General features: G+C 35.8%; 1 pseudogene; it reads left to right on the forward strand.

Annotated features, from left to right (window-relative positions):
• Nucleotides 1–2,099: 2,099 nt before the first annotated feature.
• On the forward strand, nt 2,100–2,888 carry LOC115502256 (annotated as a pseudogene).
• The last annotated feature ends 13,798 nt before the right edge of the window (nt 2,889–16,686 follow it).

Raw genomic sequence — 16,686 nt, forward strand, 5'->3', positions numbered from 1 at the left:
ATTCCAAAGATACAAATTATTTTCCTACATATCTGTAAGTGTATATCTCTGTTGTGAGGGGCTGGTGGGGGGGGGGGTGCATGCACACGTGTGTGTGTGTGTGTGTGTGTGTGTGTGTGTGTGTGTGTGTTTTCCAAACAGGATTCTTGCCACTGAAGATATAAGGCAGATCCTCCAGGAATTCACTATTATTAGAGAAACAAAATTGTAAATAAATTATCACCAAAAAGCCGCAGTTATACATGTCATGATAGTGATATTTTCAAGATTGAATATCCCTCCTTCGAGCCAAATCAGCTTGTTGGAGCCTACTGTTTCTTAGTCTACAGCTTGTTTCTTCCCTCCAGATTGATTCTTATTGCCCTGTCAATTGCAACCCTCATAGGAGATCAGAGTGGATGACATTATAACCCAGAACAGACCTCAGGGACCAGACCCTGTAGCCAAGACTATGACACTCTCCTTCCATTAACCCTGACTGAGTGCTAAAGATGGAACATTTTGGTTTACAATTCCCTAAACACCTCTTGAGTTCAGCTTGCCTCAAGTAGGACCATACATCAGAAATACATTTTCCCTAGCTTCAGTGCCTTATATTCTGGTTAGTTCTAGGGGATTCAGGTTTCAAGTACCAAACCCTGTTCTTAAAAGGCACTCTTTTAAATGTTCAAGATGTTCTATTTGTTTTTAAACTCTGTGGAAGAGATTAAACAAAAATGGTTTTCCTCTGAAGAAGCTAGTATACAAACTGGATTATAATTAGTACAATCGGTAAGTACAGAACTTCTGTTTGCAGGCGGCTAATAGCCTACATCATCCAATATTTATAGCTGATACAGGTCACTGGTATCCATTTTTGCATCTAGTGAATGGTTTAGGGAAGGGGATTATTTAAAATTTTAACCAATATGTTCTTTCCTCCTTCTCAAAAGAACAAACCCTTAATACTATAAAACATACAGGAATAAACTTTAGAAAGAACAGCTATACATCAGATTAGGGCTAGCTATTAGCCAATATTTTTTAAGTAATGGACATAGTAGCACAATAATAAATCACAAAACTCACTAAATACATTTAAATATTACATATTTATACATTTATACATTATATACATTTATACATTATATACATTTATACATTTATACATTATACATTATACATTACATACATATACATTTAAATATTATACATATATATGTATACATACATATATTATACATATATATGTATATACATATATATTATACATATATAATATTTTATGTATATTTAGTGAGTTTTGTGATTATGTATACATATATGTATACATGTATAACATGTATATACATATGTATATATACATATATACATATATAATATGTATATGTGTATATGTGTGTATATACATACATATATATGTATATGTGTGTATATACATACATATATATGTATGTGTGTGTGTGTGTGTGTGTGTGTATATATATATATATATATATATATATATATATATATATCTCCTACCTGAGCCAATCTGAACATACTGTCTGTTATGCACATTTGGACCCTTTATTTCCATGAAGAAATAACATTAATAAGAATAAGAAGATGCTATCAGGTTTCCATTACTGACATCTGTAATCACATGCTAGCTCTAGCTTCCTAAATAGTCAACATACTAAAGGCTTATGCTACATCTAATAACAGTCACTTAGACCCAGGAATAGTCTTCTGGTTTAAATCACAAAAACTCTTCATGTTAAGAGAAAGAGAAACAAACAAAAAAGAGGTTGGTGGTATTTCTAATTCTAATCTGTCTTTGCTATGTATTAATCTTTCATCATACTCTAAAGCAAGAACAAATCATTATTGAAATGGGTGAAAACCTTGGAAGAGTTCTGTTAGATAATATAGTAAAAACACCCTCAATAAGTATTTCTTCTGAGTCATTTATACAATACATATTTTCTAACGACTGCCCTGTCCCATTCAAGATGCAGCTTCTGAGAATGCATTGGGGTATAAGACTTGTATTCTCTTTTTGGAACCATGCAAACAAATAATTAAATGTTACTGCCAGGAAAATTCTCTTTTCCTTCTCTCTTCTCCAGCCATCTGAGATGCCTAAAGGAAAAATGGCTATGGGGAAAAAGGTGGCCCCAGCCCTTGCTGTTATGAAGAAGCAGGAAGCCAAGAAGGTGGTCAATCCCCTGTTTGAGAAAAGACCCAAGAATGCTGGCATCAGACAGGACATTCAGCCCAAAAGGGACTTCACCCACTTTATCAGATCACCCCACTACATCTGGCTGCAGTGGCAAAGGGCTATTCTCTATAAATGCCTAAACATGCCTCCTGCGATTAACCAGTTCACCCTGGCCGTGGACCACCAAACAGATACTCAACTGCTTACTCTGGCCCACAAACACAGACCAGAGACAAAGCAAGAGAAGAAGCAGAGACTGTTGGCCTGGGCTGAGAAGAAAGCTGCCAGCAAAGAGGATGTCTCCATTAAGAGGCCACCTGTCCTTTGAGCTGGGTTTATTATTGTCACCATCTTGGTAGAAAACAAGAAGGCTCAGCTGGTAGTGATTGCACATGATGTGGATCCCATTGAGGGGCTGTCTTGCTGCCTGCCCTGTGGGGTTCCCTACTGCATTATCAAGGGGAAGGCCAGGCTGGGGCATCCGGTTCACAGGAAGACCTGCACCACTGTTGCCTTCACACAGATTAATTTGGAAGACAAAGGAGGTCTGGCTAAGCAGATGGAAGCCATCAGGACCAATTACAATGACAGATAAGGTGAGATCCACGGTCACCGGGGAGGCAACGTCCTGGGTCCGAAGCCGGTGTCTTGTATCACCAAGTGGGAAAAGACAAAGGCTAAAGAACTGGTCATGCGACTGGGCTAAGTGTACACCATCCAATTTTCTGTACATAAAAGTAATACAAAATTCTCTTTCAAAAAAAATTCCATTGCCAGAATAATAGTATGGATGCAAACAAACTAACATGACATTACAGAAGAAAAAATAAATGACTCTGCTCTGGGGAGAGTCAGGAAAGGCTAATAGGAAGTTGACAATTGAGGATGAACAGGAGTATTTTAGGTTCATGTGTAGAGGAGAATAGGAAGGGATGAATGCAAAGTGGGGAGGCTGGAGAATCCTGGTGGGTTTAATTACAAGTTGTCCAACCATGAGGGAAAAGGAGAGCGGGAGTGGAGAGTAAGAGCTAATGCAATTTCTATTCCTGTGTACCTACTGCATATATATAGTGCTTCAGACAAAAAAAAAATTCTTAAAAGTCAAACTGTTATTACTTTTGGTAAAGATGATTAGACTCTTCCAAGCTGGAAAAGATTCCCAGTTTTTCCTTTTCTTGCTCTCCATTATAGTTGATCTCCTCTCCCAACACAAGCCCCCACACTCCTTCTACAGTACTTGTTATGCAGAAGGCTGAATGATGAAAAGTTATTCAAACAGCACACTACGAGCTAACTATTCCAAGTGTGTCTATTGACTGAAGAGATTTGCATTATGAACTAAGTCAGTGCAAAAAGACAATGGTAAATAGCAGCAAAAACAAAGAAAGAGATCATTGAAATAAAAGAAAAGGCACTACCACCACCATGTATCCATTTCTCCTCAGTTGAAATTTACCCTAGAGGAACCAATATAAACTAATATGAAAATATTGCTTTCATTGTATAAAAGAAATCCATCGGAATGGAATACTAAGTCTGTATCTCCAATAGTCAAACAGGAAAACGAGAGATGTATTCAAGTGCAATACTTCCAGTTTTTGCTGTACACACACTAAAATTCTGGAGATATAAAGATAAACAAGATATAGTCATTGCTTCCAAGGATGTAACAATTCTTAAAGGACACAAATAAGTAATTGCAATGCAAATGGGCCAAGTGTACAAAGAATAATACACAAAATGTCATAGGAGGAATTATCCTACTGTACTTGGTTGATATTATGTGGGGGAGGGAAGATAATTAACCATGAAAATTTAAGAGGTTACATTTAAGCCAGAAGGTTAATAAATGGAAATGTTGATAGGGGTTGCAGAGAATGGGGGAGATGGAATGGCCTGTCAGGAAGAGGGAATACTGTACAAAGTCTCAAGAACATGAAAGAATATAACCACAGCAACTATTTCTGTAATGAGAAGGAAAAGGGATATCTGTGAGACCGATGGAAAGAAGGTATGGGAGTAGGGATGGGAGGTTAAGCTGAAAATACTGCATGGAGCCAGTTTGTAAGGCCTGGTTGCTATATACCAAGAAAGTTGCACTGTATCAGATGCTTGAAATGATCAGATTTTCTTTTCAAGAAAACAAAAGTAGGGGGGCGCCTGGGTGGCGCAGTCGGTTAAGCGTCCGACTTCAGCCAGGTCACGATCTCGCGGTCCGGGAGTTCGAGCCCCGCGTCAGGTTCTGGGCTGATGGCTCAGAGCCTGGAGCCTGTTTCCGATTCTGTGTCTTCCTCTCTCTCTGCCCCTCCCCCGTTCATGCTCTGTCTCTCTCTGTCCCAAAAATAAATAAACGTTGAAAAAAAAATTAAAAAAAAAAAAAAGAAAAGAAAACAAAAGTAGGGACAAGGTGAAGCAAAGAGATTTTACTTAGGAAGACCTAGGAAGAAGTTGTTTTAATAATTAGGAGTGGCAGATGCTGGAATCCAAATCAGGGTTTATATTGACTGGGATAATTTTTATAATTCAGTCAAAAAGCAACAATTAAAGAACATTTAATAATGATAAAAGTGCTAAGACTTTCTCCCAGCCTAAAGTACTTTTTTTTTTTAAGTAAACGCAGTAAGGAGCTCCACAGATATCTTGCTTTCAGAAATCCCAAGAATTCCAATATATCCTTAAGACTTTGAACAGTGCCTAACAAATATCAGGTGTTTGATACTATCTGGAGAATGAGCGAATGGATGAATGAATGAATGAATGAATGAACGAACAAACAATTTTATCTGGCATCTGACTCAGATCAGTTTCCCTAGGAACTAAACTTTAAGGTAGAGATAGGAGTACAGGAGGTGTTTGGGGAAGCACTCTCAGGAAAAACACTTGTAAGAGATCAAAAAAGCAAGGCTGGGCAGAAAAAGATAAGCCACAAAGAAGCTTCAGTTAAACCTGGGGCGGGGTGGGGGGGAGTTCTGCAGGGCTCCACAGTGTTATCCTGTTCTTGTACGCTAGGTCAACTAGTCATTGGATGAAGACCACCCACCTGGGTAAAGAAGTTCTCAGAGAGTGATTCAGCTCTACACTATTGTTAGCAGCCAACCAGCACTAGCCTTTGGAGAAATAAGTACCTCATACTTGATGGGGAGGTGGCTGTGTGTTGTGCACTGGAGTTTCCATTACCTCCCAATTTATAAAGGAGAAAGCAAATGATTGGCTTAATCTAATAGCAGGCAGGGGGCCTCAGGAATCAAAATTGCAGTTCTTCCAGGTTAGGTCCTAGGGCAATACCAAGTGCTTGTAAAGTATGGGCTAAAACGTCATACTTCCCACACTCCATTTGCACATATCCCCAGTCTCCCTAGGCATTAGTTTTCTAACATAGAAATTGAACACAGCAGCAGTGCTTAGCTCACAACACCCCTGAGAAGTAAGATCACATATTTCATGGTGTAGGGCACATAGTGAGCATTCACTAAACGATTAAATAGTAGTAGTATTTAGGAAGCCCTGAGATTACAAGTGTGATTTTCCCCCATTTCTTTCCTGGTTAGCCTGCAGTGAATTATTTTGGGGAATGAAGTCTCAATTATCTGAAGTGCAAAGTTCCCTGGTGTTACGGCCCAGATTTTCTTCTATACAGTCAAACGTCTTCTATAGAATGAACATGAAATAAATATAAATTAATGGCTACAGAGAAAGGGCTAATTCCCCTAACAAGCATGGCTCTCCTGTTCAAGCATGTCACAGGAGCAGGAAGACGTGGGAGCACTTCCCAGACCAGTAAGTTTAAAGAAGTTGCTTAATCTCTCAGAACCTAAGAGTCTTCACTGATAGTAGGACCTTCTTCAAAAGATTGATTTGAAGAGTACATGAAAGAGTATCTACATGTAAAGGGCCAAGCAAACTGGCAGGGGGCACTGGCTATTTAAGGGCTTCAAATTCCAAATAATAAATTCCTTTTTGTTCTTGGTCTCTGTTAGTTTCCAAGGGACCTGGTCCCAGTTCCAGTACTTAATTATTCTCCCTGAGCTGTATGGGCTTATATCCCCACTGATTCAAAATCAAACAAAGTATCATGAAACCTCTTTAATTTATTATAAAGAGGAGGTGAGTTTTTAATTCAACAAAAAAGGACATAAAAGTTGAATACATTGTATGAAAACAGTTATAATGTGTTGTATTGCCAATAGTTGGAATAATGAACCAAATCATTGGTTTTGCCACGTAAACATCTTTGGACCCTAACCTTGCACATTGCTATGCAGTTGTACTAATTTTAGTACAGTGCTTGAGGCCAAGGGTTAGAACATTACACAACTTACATTCAAACCTAGCTCTGCCACTTTACTAGCTGTGTGATGAATTATTTAAGATCCCTAAGCCTCAGTTACCTTATTTGCAAAGTGAGCATGAATGGTAGGTAGCATCTAATGCATAAGATTTAGTGATGAATAAATAAGATAATGCATGTAAAGCTGCTTAGTGTCGGAGCTGGGATTTGATAACTCTTACCAATATAAGCAGCCACCATTTTTTGTAAATGCTGTATTAGCTTGTTAGGGCTGCTATAACAAAACACCCCAGACTGGGCGGCTTAAACAACAAAAATGTATTTTCTTACTGTTCTGGGCATTAGAAGTCCAATATCAAGGTATCAGCAGATTTGGTTTCTTCTGAAGATTCTCTCCTTGGCTTGTAAACAGCTGTCTTGTCTCTGTACCTTCTCGTGGTATTTTCTGTGTATGTGTGCATCCCTGGTGTCTCTTCTTATAAGGAGACCAGTCACATCGAATTGGGGGCCCATCAAAATGACCTCACTTTAACTTGATCATACCTTTAAGATCTTATCCTCAAATACAGGTACATTCTGAGGTACTGGAGGTTGGAACTTCAGTATATGAATTTTGGGGGGGACAAACCCAGCCCTTAACAACCACTTACTATTTGTTATCTACTACATGTCAGACACAAAGCCAGAAGCCACTTTCTCCTGGACTAACCCCAAGTGTGTTCTTAGCTGTACTTCATAAATCCTTTTACTCTCTAAATCAGCTCCTTTCACAGCTTACTTACCCTTATGTTTTTATCAAAATAGAAAGGGTTTTTTTTTTCCCAATTATTTAAAATACATAATGTATGTTCATTATAAATATTCAGACATTATAAAATGTATAAAGATAAAGGGAAACCTACCAATAACCCTACCATAAAGAAATAACCACTATTTCCAATTTTGTATATGGCCAGAATTTTTTCTCTGTTCATACATACACGTATTTGTTATTTTCCAGGACCAGGATTATACCCACCTCTGTTCATATTTCTCTTAAAATGCTTTAGATGATTTTTTCATATCAAGAAATAAAAAAATATGTGTCACAACTTTAATACTACATAGTATTTCATGGTAACTCTGTGAACATTAATTTGTTTGCATTTTTTTTGCTATTACAAAAAAAAAGTTCATCCTTGTTAAAGTATCTTTGTCCTGATCACTTCTTTCATATACTTTCTTATATAAAAACATAAAAGAAAAATTCTTAGATTTGTTTATACATATTTCCAGATTGCACTCCAGAAAGATGTTCCAATTATACTCCTAAGTGCTAACAGGTTAATATAATTTCCAGAAACGTGCTGATTTTGCATCAACCCTTTTCTACCCCCTGCTTCCCCCAACCATAACCATCCTTTTGAGAAGCCATATAATATTAATCGAACCAATATAATATGGCCCTTTCCACTCCAGTGAAAAGGCTTAAACAGATGATACAATTTGCAAGTAACACATGGAAACATATATCCAAGTGCTAAATTGCATGTAGTACAGATGCTAAGCACCCTGGGAGGCTCAACTTATTTCCTTCTGCTTTTAGTCCCCAGTCAGGGTTGAAATGAAACAGACCCATGAGCTGCAATGTGTTTAATACATTGTACTAAAAGAACATTTAATCTTCTGGCTTAACTTTGGAGACACTGAAGTAAAAATAGCCCCTACCAACCACCTCTCTACTTCCACCTGGTTCCATGATCACCCTTACCCTCTAAACAGCAGCCACATTGGTTTTCTGTATGTTTCTCTAGTATCAAACTCATTGCTAAAGAAAAGGCTTTCCACTTGCTCTCTCTCACCCAAATGCTCTTCTGCCAAGTCATCTCCCAATGGTTTTTTCTCATTATTCAGGTGTTGATGACATTCATCTCACCCATGACATCCTCAGACAAGCCTTTGCTGATGGCCCAATTAAAGGCACCTTCCATCTACTCCATTAACTTTCTTTACAGTACGTACCATGGGTGAGAATTACCTGGCTTATTTTGTACTTGTTTCATTTTGGCCTCTATACATTAAAATGTAAGCTCAACAAGGACAGTAATCTTGGGTATTTTATCGAGCACTGTATAGAATCCTATATTCCTATCTAACATATATAGTATTTCTTAGACTTTAAGAGACGTTTTTCACATTTAAGTATCAAGGTGTGTGTTATACTTAATGTCATTTAGACAGAAATTAAGATAAAATAGACAATGCTTACACATGTTTAAACTTGGTCAGAGCTGCTCATATCGTCATCTCTTCACTGGAATTTGCATACTGTTGAAATTACATCTGTAGAGTTTAATTGCCATGTAAAATATCTTTGAAAATACCATGTTATGATTCAGCATTGAACTGAAAGAGTGAACACACAGAAAGTCATAGAAACAGAGTACCAGTAACAGAACCTATGTTTGACATTAGTCAAAAAAACAAGTGTAGCAAGAGGAATGATCACATTTACATATTTTCCTTTAAAACAAAAAGAAGTACCTTACGGGGCTTATGAAGTTATCCACACAGATTAAGATGTATTCCATTTTTTTTTACTAAAATACATGCAAAACCTGTATCTATTACCTTCCAAGCAGATTTACAAATCACATTTATACATCCAAAGTGGAGCTTCACAGTACATGAAGCAGAGAGAGACAGAGAGCTTCAAGTAAAAGTAGAAAAATTCCCAACTACAGTCAAATATAACTGATAGAAAAAGTAGACAGAATATCAGGAGAGACACAGAAGACTTGAAAACCACAAACAAACTTGATTTAATTGGCATTTATAGAACATGCCTCCCAACAAAAGCAGAGAATACAGTCTTTTCAGGTTCACATGGAATATTTACCAAAAAAAAAAAAAAAAAGAGAGAGAGAGAGAGAGAGAGCATATTCCAAGCCATAAAAAAAATTCAGGTCATACAGGTGTACTGACTTACACCACACCAAAGATAAATTCAAAATGGATTAAGGACCTATATTTAACACCTGACACTACAAAAATCCTAGAAGAGAGCACAGGAAGTAATTCTGCCAACATCAGAAGTGTCAACTTTTTTCTAGATATGTCTCCTGAGATGAGGGGAAAAATAAACAATTGGGACTACATCAAAATAAAAAGCTTCTACACAGCAAAGAAAACAATCAATAAAACTAAAAGACAACCTAATGAATGGGAGAAGAGATTTGCAAATGACATCTCCTATAAAGGATTAGTATCAAAAATACATAAAGAACCGATACAACACAAAACCCCAAAAACAAATAGTCCAACTTAAAAATGGGCAGAAGACGTGAACAGACATTTCTCCAAAAAGAAATATAGGTGGGCAACAAACACATGAAAAGATGCTCAACATCACTGATGACCAGGGAAATGCTAATCACAACCACCATGAGATATTACATCACACCTGTCAGAATGGCTAAAATCAAAAACACAAGAAACAAGAAATGTCATTAAAGAGGATGTGAAGAAATAGGAATCCCCGTTCACTGTTAGTGGGAATGCAAACTGGAGAAGACACTGTGTAAAACAGTATTCAGGCTCCTCAAAAAGTTGAAAATGGAACTACCCTACAATCCAGTAATCACATTACTGGGCACTTATCCCTGAAATACAAAAACACTAATTCAAAGAGATGAATGCACCCCTGTCTTTACACCAGCGTTATTTACAATAGCCAAACTATGAAATACAATAGCCAAACTATGTATGGTCATGCAGCTCAAGTGTCCACTGACAGATGAATAAATAAGGAAGATATATATAATGGATATTATTTAGCCATAGAAAAGAATGGACTCTTGCCATTTGCAACAACATGGATGGAGTTAGAGAGTATAATGCTAATTGAAATAAGCCTGTCAGAGAAAGACAAATACCATACAATTTCATTTATATGTGGATTTTAAGAAACAAAAGGGAAAAGGAAAAAAAGAAAGAGAGAGACAAAACAAGACATAGACTCTTAATTATAGGGTAAAACTGATGGTTACCAGATGGGAGGGATGGTAAAATGGGTGATGGAAATTAAAGAGTACACTTCTCATGATGAACACTAATACAATACATTAATATAACAATAATATAATACTGTATGTTACCTATACTGGAATTAAAATTTTAAACTTGCTTTATAATTTTTTTTAAAAAGAGAGAGGATATAAGAAAAAATTCAGGTCATAAAGTATATTCTCTGACTACAATGAAATTAAAATAGAAATCAATAACAGAAATATCTCCAGAAATCCAAAAATATTTGGAAATGAATTAAGACTCTTACAAATAATCCATAAATTAAAGAAGAAATTAACAGAAAAATTAGAAAGCTTTTCAACTGGATGAAAATTAAAACACAAAGTATCAAACTTTGAGGAATGCTTCTAAAGTAGTAGTTGAGATAAAATGTATCATGAATACTTATATTTAAGAAGATGGAGGAGGATGAGGTGGAAGGCAAGGAGGAGAAAGAGGAAAAGAAAGGTCTCAAATCAATAATCTCAGCATTCATCTTAAGAAATGAAAAGAAGAGGAGCGCCTGGGTGGCGCAGTCGGTTGAGCATCCGACTTCAGCCAGGTCACGATCTTGCGGTCCGTGAGTTCGAGCCCCGCGTCAGGCTCTGGGCTGATGGCTCAGAGCCTGGAGCCTGTTTCCGATTCTGTGTCTCCCTCTCTCTCTGCCCTTCCCCCGCTCATGCTCTGTCTCTCTCTGTCCCAAAAATAAATAAATGTTGAAAAAAAAAATTTTTTTAAAAAGAAATGAAAAGAAGAGCAAATTAAACCCAAAGTTAACAAAGGAAAGAAAATTAAAAAATGAAAGCCAATAAAATAAAAAATAAAAACAAGAGAGAAAATTAACAAAATCAAAATCTGGTTGTTTGGGAAAGCCAGAAATATTGGTGAACCTCTACCACGATTTTTCAGAAAAAGAGAGAGAGGGAAAACAGATTACCAATATCAGAAATAAAAGAAGTGAAATCATTATAGATTCTAAAGATAAGAAAATATTATTAATAATTTTATGTCAATAAATTAACAACTTAGATGAAATGGACAAATTCTTTGAAAGGCACAAAGTACCAAGGCTTACTCAAGAAGAAGCAATGTAAATAACTCGTATCTATTACATTAACTGTAATTGGAGTTAAAAGCTTTCCCACAAACAAAAGTCCAGGCCCAAATAGCTTCACTGGTAAAAATCTGGCAAATATTTAACAAAGAAGTAATACCAATTCTATTTACACTGTTGTAGAAATTTAAAAATAACAGAGTACGTTTCAATCTATTTGTATGAGACTAGCATTATCCCAATACAAAAATCAGACAAAGATATTACAAGAAAACTATAGACCTACAACCCTCATGACCATAAATACAAAAATTCTAAACAAAATTTTAGCAAAATAATTCCAACATTGTACAAAAAGGATAATACATCATGACCAAGTTGAGTTTAATCTTAAAAATGCACTATTGCTTCACTACTCAAAAATCAATGTAATTCACCATATTAACTTTTATTTTTTTTTTTTAAATTTTTTTTTCAACGTTTTTTATTTATTTTTGGGACAGAGAGAGACAGAGCATGAACGGGGGAGGGGCAGAGAGAGAGGGAGACACAGAATCGGAAACAGGCTCCAGGCTCCGAGCCATCAGCCCAGAGCCCGACGCGGGGCTCGAACTCACAGACCGCGAGATCGTGACCTGGCTGATGTCGGACGCTTAACCGACTGCGCCACCCAGGCGCCCCCATGTTAACTTTTAAAAACATATGATCATCAGGGTGCCTGCGTGGCTCAGTCAGTTGAGCATCCGACGTCGGCTCAGGTCATGATCTCACGGTCTGTGAGTTCGAGCCCTGCATTGGGCTCTGTGCTGACAGCTCAGAGCCTGGAGCCTGCTTCAGATTCTGTGTCTCCCTCTCTCTGACCCTCCCCCGGTCATTCTCTGGCTCTCTCTGTCTCAAAAATAAATCAACATTAAAAAAAAAACTTTTTTTAAAAAAAAATTATATGATCATCTCAGTAGACACAAAATACATTTCACAAAATTGAATGTTAATTCCTGATTTAAAAAAAAAAAAACTCTCAACAAACTACAAAAAAAAGGGAACTTCCTCAACCCAATAAAGCCATCTACATAAAACTTACAGCTACTATGAAACATAATGGTAAAAGACTACATATTTCCCTCCTAAGAAGAACAAAACAAGGATGTTTATTCTCACCAGTTCTGCTCAGCATTGTATTGGAGGCTCTGGCCAGGGCAATAAGGCAAGGAAATGGAATAAAGGGCATCCAGTTTGGAAAGGAAGAAGAAAAATTATCTGTGTTCACAGATGACATGATTGGCTATGTAAAAAAACATGATGGAATGTGCAATAAAGCAACTAGAACTAGTAAGTGAATTTAAAAGGTCGCAGGATACAAGATCAACATACAAAATCAATTATATTTCTATTTACTGGCAACAAACAGTTGGAAGTTGACATTTTTCAATATATCATCTACAATAGCAACAAAAATGTGAAAATATTAGAGACAAATCTGATAAAATATATGCAAGACCTGAACACAGAAAATTACAAAACGTTGTTGAGACAAACTGAAGAAGACCTAAATAAATGAAGAGATAAACCTTGTTTATGAATCAGAAGACTGAAGTTCTACCAAACTGATCTATAACTTCAATAAAACACAATCAAAATCCAAGTAGAATTTTTTTGTAGAAATTGGCAATTAGGTCTAACACTCAAAAGTAAATACAAAGGACCTGGAATATTCAAAATAACTTTGAAAGTTGAGGATTAACAATATAATTGTAAAGCTACAATAATCAAAGGAGTTACTGACATAAAGATTAGCAAATGGGTCCATATAACAGAATAAAGAGTCCAGGAATTAGACCCAGACATACATGAACAACTGATTTTCAACAAAGGTACAAAGACAATTCAGGAGGCAAAGAAAAATCGTTTAAAAACAACGGTGATGGAACAATTGGCTACCCATATGCAAAAATAAATAATAATAATCTTGATGCACACCACATACAAAAATTAACCCCAAATTGACCTCAGACTTAACATAAACTGAAAATTACAAACTTCCAAAAGAAAACATAACAGAAGACCTTTGTGACTTGAATTAAGGAAAATTCTCTTAGATGTGACACTAAAATAATAATCCATAAAAAAAAAAACAAATTGATAGATTAGACTTTGTATTAGCATTCTCCAGAGAAACAGAACCAACAGGATGTATATATAAAAAATGAAAGAGATTTATTATAAGGAAATGGCTCAGCAATTATGGAAGCCAAGAAGTCTCAAGATATGTAGTCAGCAAACCTGGAAACCCAGTCATTATGTGATTCTAGTCTGAGTTCAAAGGTCTAAGAACCAGGAGAGATGTTGGTATAATTACATCTGAAAGCCAACAAGCTGGAGACTATAGAAGATAGAAAAGCCAATACTTCCATTTGAGTTCAAAGCCAGGAAAGACCAATGTCCTAGGCTCAAAACAGTCAAGTAGGAGGAGTTCTCTCTTACTCACAAGAGGTCAGTTTTTTTGTTCTATTCTGGCCTTCAACTGATTGAATGAGGGCTCCCACATTAGGGATAACAGCACAGTGGGCTTTCCTCAGTGTACTGATTCAAATGTTAATCTCATCCAAAAATATCCTCACAAATACAGCCAGAATAATGTTAATCCAAATATCCCATGGCCCATTCAAGATGACACATAAAATTAATCATCACAGACTTTATAAAATTTTAAAATTACTCCTCCTTCAAAGACACTTAAGACAATGAAAAGACAAGCAAATGACTGGGAGGAAACATTTGCAATGCACATCCTGATAAAGGACTTGCATTTAGACTATATTAAGAACTCTCAAAGTTCACCAATAAGAAACCAAACAACCCAGTTTTTTAAAATGAACAAAAGATTTGAACATACTTTAACAAAGAACATACATGAATGGCAAAAAAGCATATGAAACAATGTTCAACAGGATTAGTCATTAGGAAAAAAACAAATTAAGGTCATAACTAAATACCACTATGCATCTAGTTAAATGGTTAAAAAGAATTTTAAATGACCATACTAAGTGTTGGCAAGAATGTGGAGAAACTTGAACATTCATATCATACCAATGGGAAAGTAACATAGTAAGATCATTTTGGAAACAATTGGGAATTTTCTTTAAAAGTTAAATATGCACCTACCATATGATCCAACCATTCCTCTTCTAGTCATTTACCTAAGAGAGTATGTCCATTCAGACTTGTGCACAAATGTTCATAAAAGATATAACTATAATAGCTAAAAACTGGAAACAATCCAGAAGTTCATAAATGGGTAAATGGATGAATAAATCGGTATGTCATACAATGGAATACTGCTCAACCACAGAAAGAAATGAATTATTGATATACACTACAAACATGGATGAATCTCAAAACAATTGAGCTGATTCAAAAATTCATATGGAAACATGGAGGACTTAGAATAGCCCCAACTTCTTTGAAAAAGAAGAATAAAGAATATCCTACCTGATTTCAAGACTTAATATGGAACTGCATAATCAAGACGGTATGGTGATGGTTTCCTGAATCTATATGTATGTCAAAACTAATCACATTGTACACTTTAAATATGTGCAATTTATTGTATGTCAATTATACCTCAATAAAACTGTTAAAAGTGATTACTGCAAAGAATTATAAATTTCAAATTATATCAATAATCCAAGTGAAAAAGCAAACACTGGAAAATGATGGAGCCACATTTATTTTACTCCCTGAATGAGCCTGTTGCCACACACCGTGAGGCTAAAAACAACAAGCTAATCAAGTCAAATAAGAAGTAGACTGAAAAAAAATTTTTTTTTCTAGAAAATGACTTGATATATACATCACGAACATGATTATTAATATACCACATTCTGTTTATTTTGCCTTGAGATATTTACTAAAGCTTGTCCAAAACATGAAGCGAAAGCCTATGTGATTGGTAAATGAGTATTATGACTTATTTAGCAAGCTGATGATGTTCTTGCTTATTCTTTTTAAATTTTTCTGTGTTGTGGCAGATAGCTTTGGTAAAACATGACATTGAAATAAGTTGAACTTAGAGTCAGATCTTTGAATCATAGTGATATATTTTTAATGACAATAACAAGGTTACTTATCCTAATAATACAAAAAAGAATTATTTTTAAAATGTGTCATTTCATTTTTATTTCATAAATAAAAAGGTCTTTTTTCCCCTGTATTTATAATGTATGGGTAGACTCGCATATATCTAAAATTTGTAAATAAGCGTGCAGAAATTAGGGGAAAAATCAAAAGCAGGAATGAGCCTCTTGGGAATATTCAAGAAGTATGCAGACTGTCCAAGTGAATGCTACTGAATTCACAGAGAATTTATGAGTACATTTCTTGCAGTTCACCCTACAGGGCTAGTTCAAGTTTGAGCTTAATAACATTGGAACTTAATAGTCCTGAAAAATATAGCATTTTGGACATATTCTATTTTGTGTTTTATAGAAAGTTGTTGAGATGTTGACCTACAACTATTTATACAAAACCCAAAAAAGACTTCAAATTGCAGAGAAAATACTGGAAACTTTCTCTAGTCCTACTGAATGGTGAGGGGCATACAGAATGTGGAATTAAGATCATGCCTCTGTCTTTCCAATCCATATTATTTATTAAGAGCAGTCAAAGCTTTAAAGAAGTCAAAGAACAATAGCTGCTCACCTAGGATTTACTAAAACCATCCCAAATCAAACAAATAGCAAATTTATTGCATTTTCTATTGTGATTGTGAAAATGTTTTGATTCATTATTAATAAAAAATTATAAAACAAAATTGTATAGTGATTTCAGTTATCTGTGTAAATACATTTTGATATTTTTCTAGTTTTTTTGTTATTAAAAAAATTTTTTTAATGTTTTTATTTATTTTTAGACAGAGAGAGACAGAGCATGAGCAGGGGACGGGCAGAGAGAGAGGGAGACACAGAATCCGAAGCAGGCTCCACGCTCTGAACTGTCAGCACAGAGCCTGATGTGGGGCTCAAACTCATGGACTGTGAGATCATGACCTGAGCCAAAACTAAGAGTAACTTAACTGAGCCACCCTGGTGCCCCTATATTTAATTTTTTTGAGGAACC

Source organism: Lynx canadensis, chromosome E2, assembly GCF_007474595.2.
Source record: "Lynx canadensis isolate LIC74 chromosome E2, mLynCan4.pri.v2, whole genome shotgun sequence".
NCBI classification, from domain to species: Eukaryota; Metazoa; Chordata; class Mammalia; order Carnivora; family Felidae; genus Lynx; species Lynx canadensis.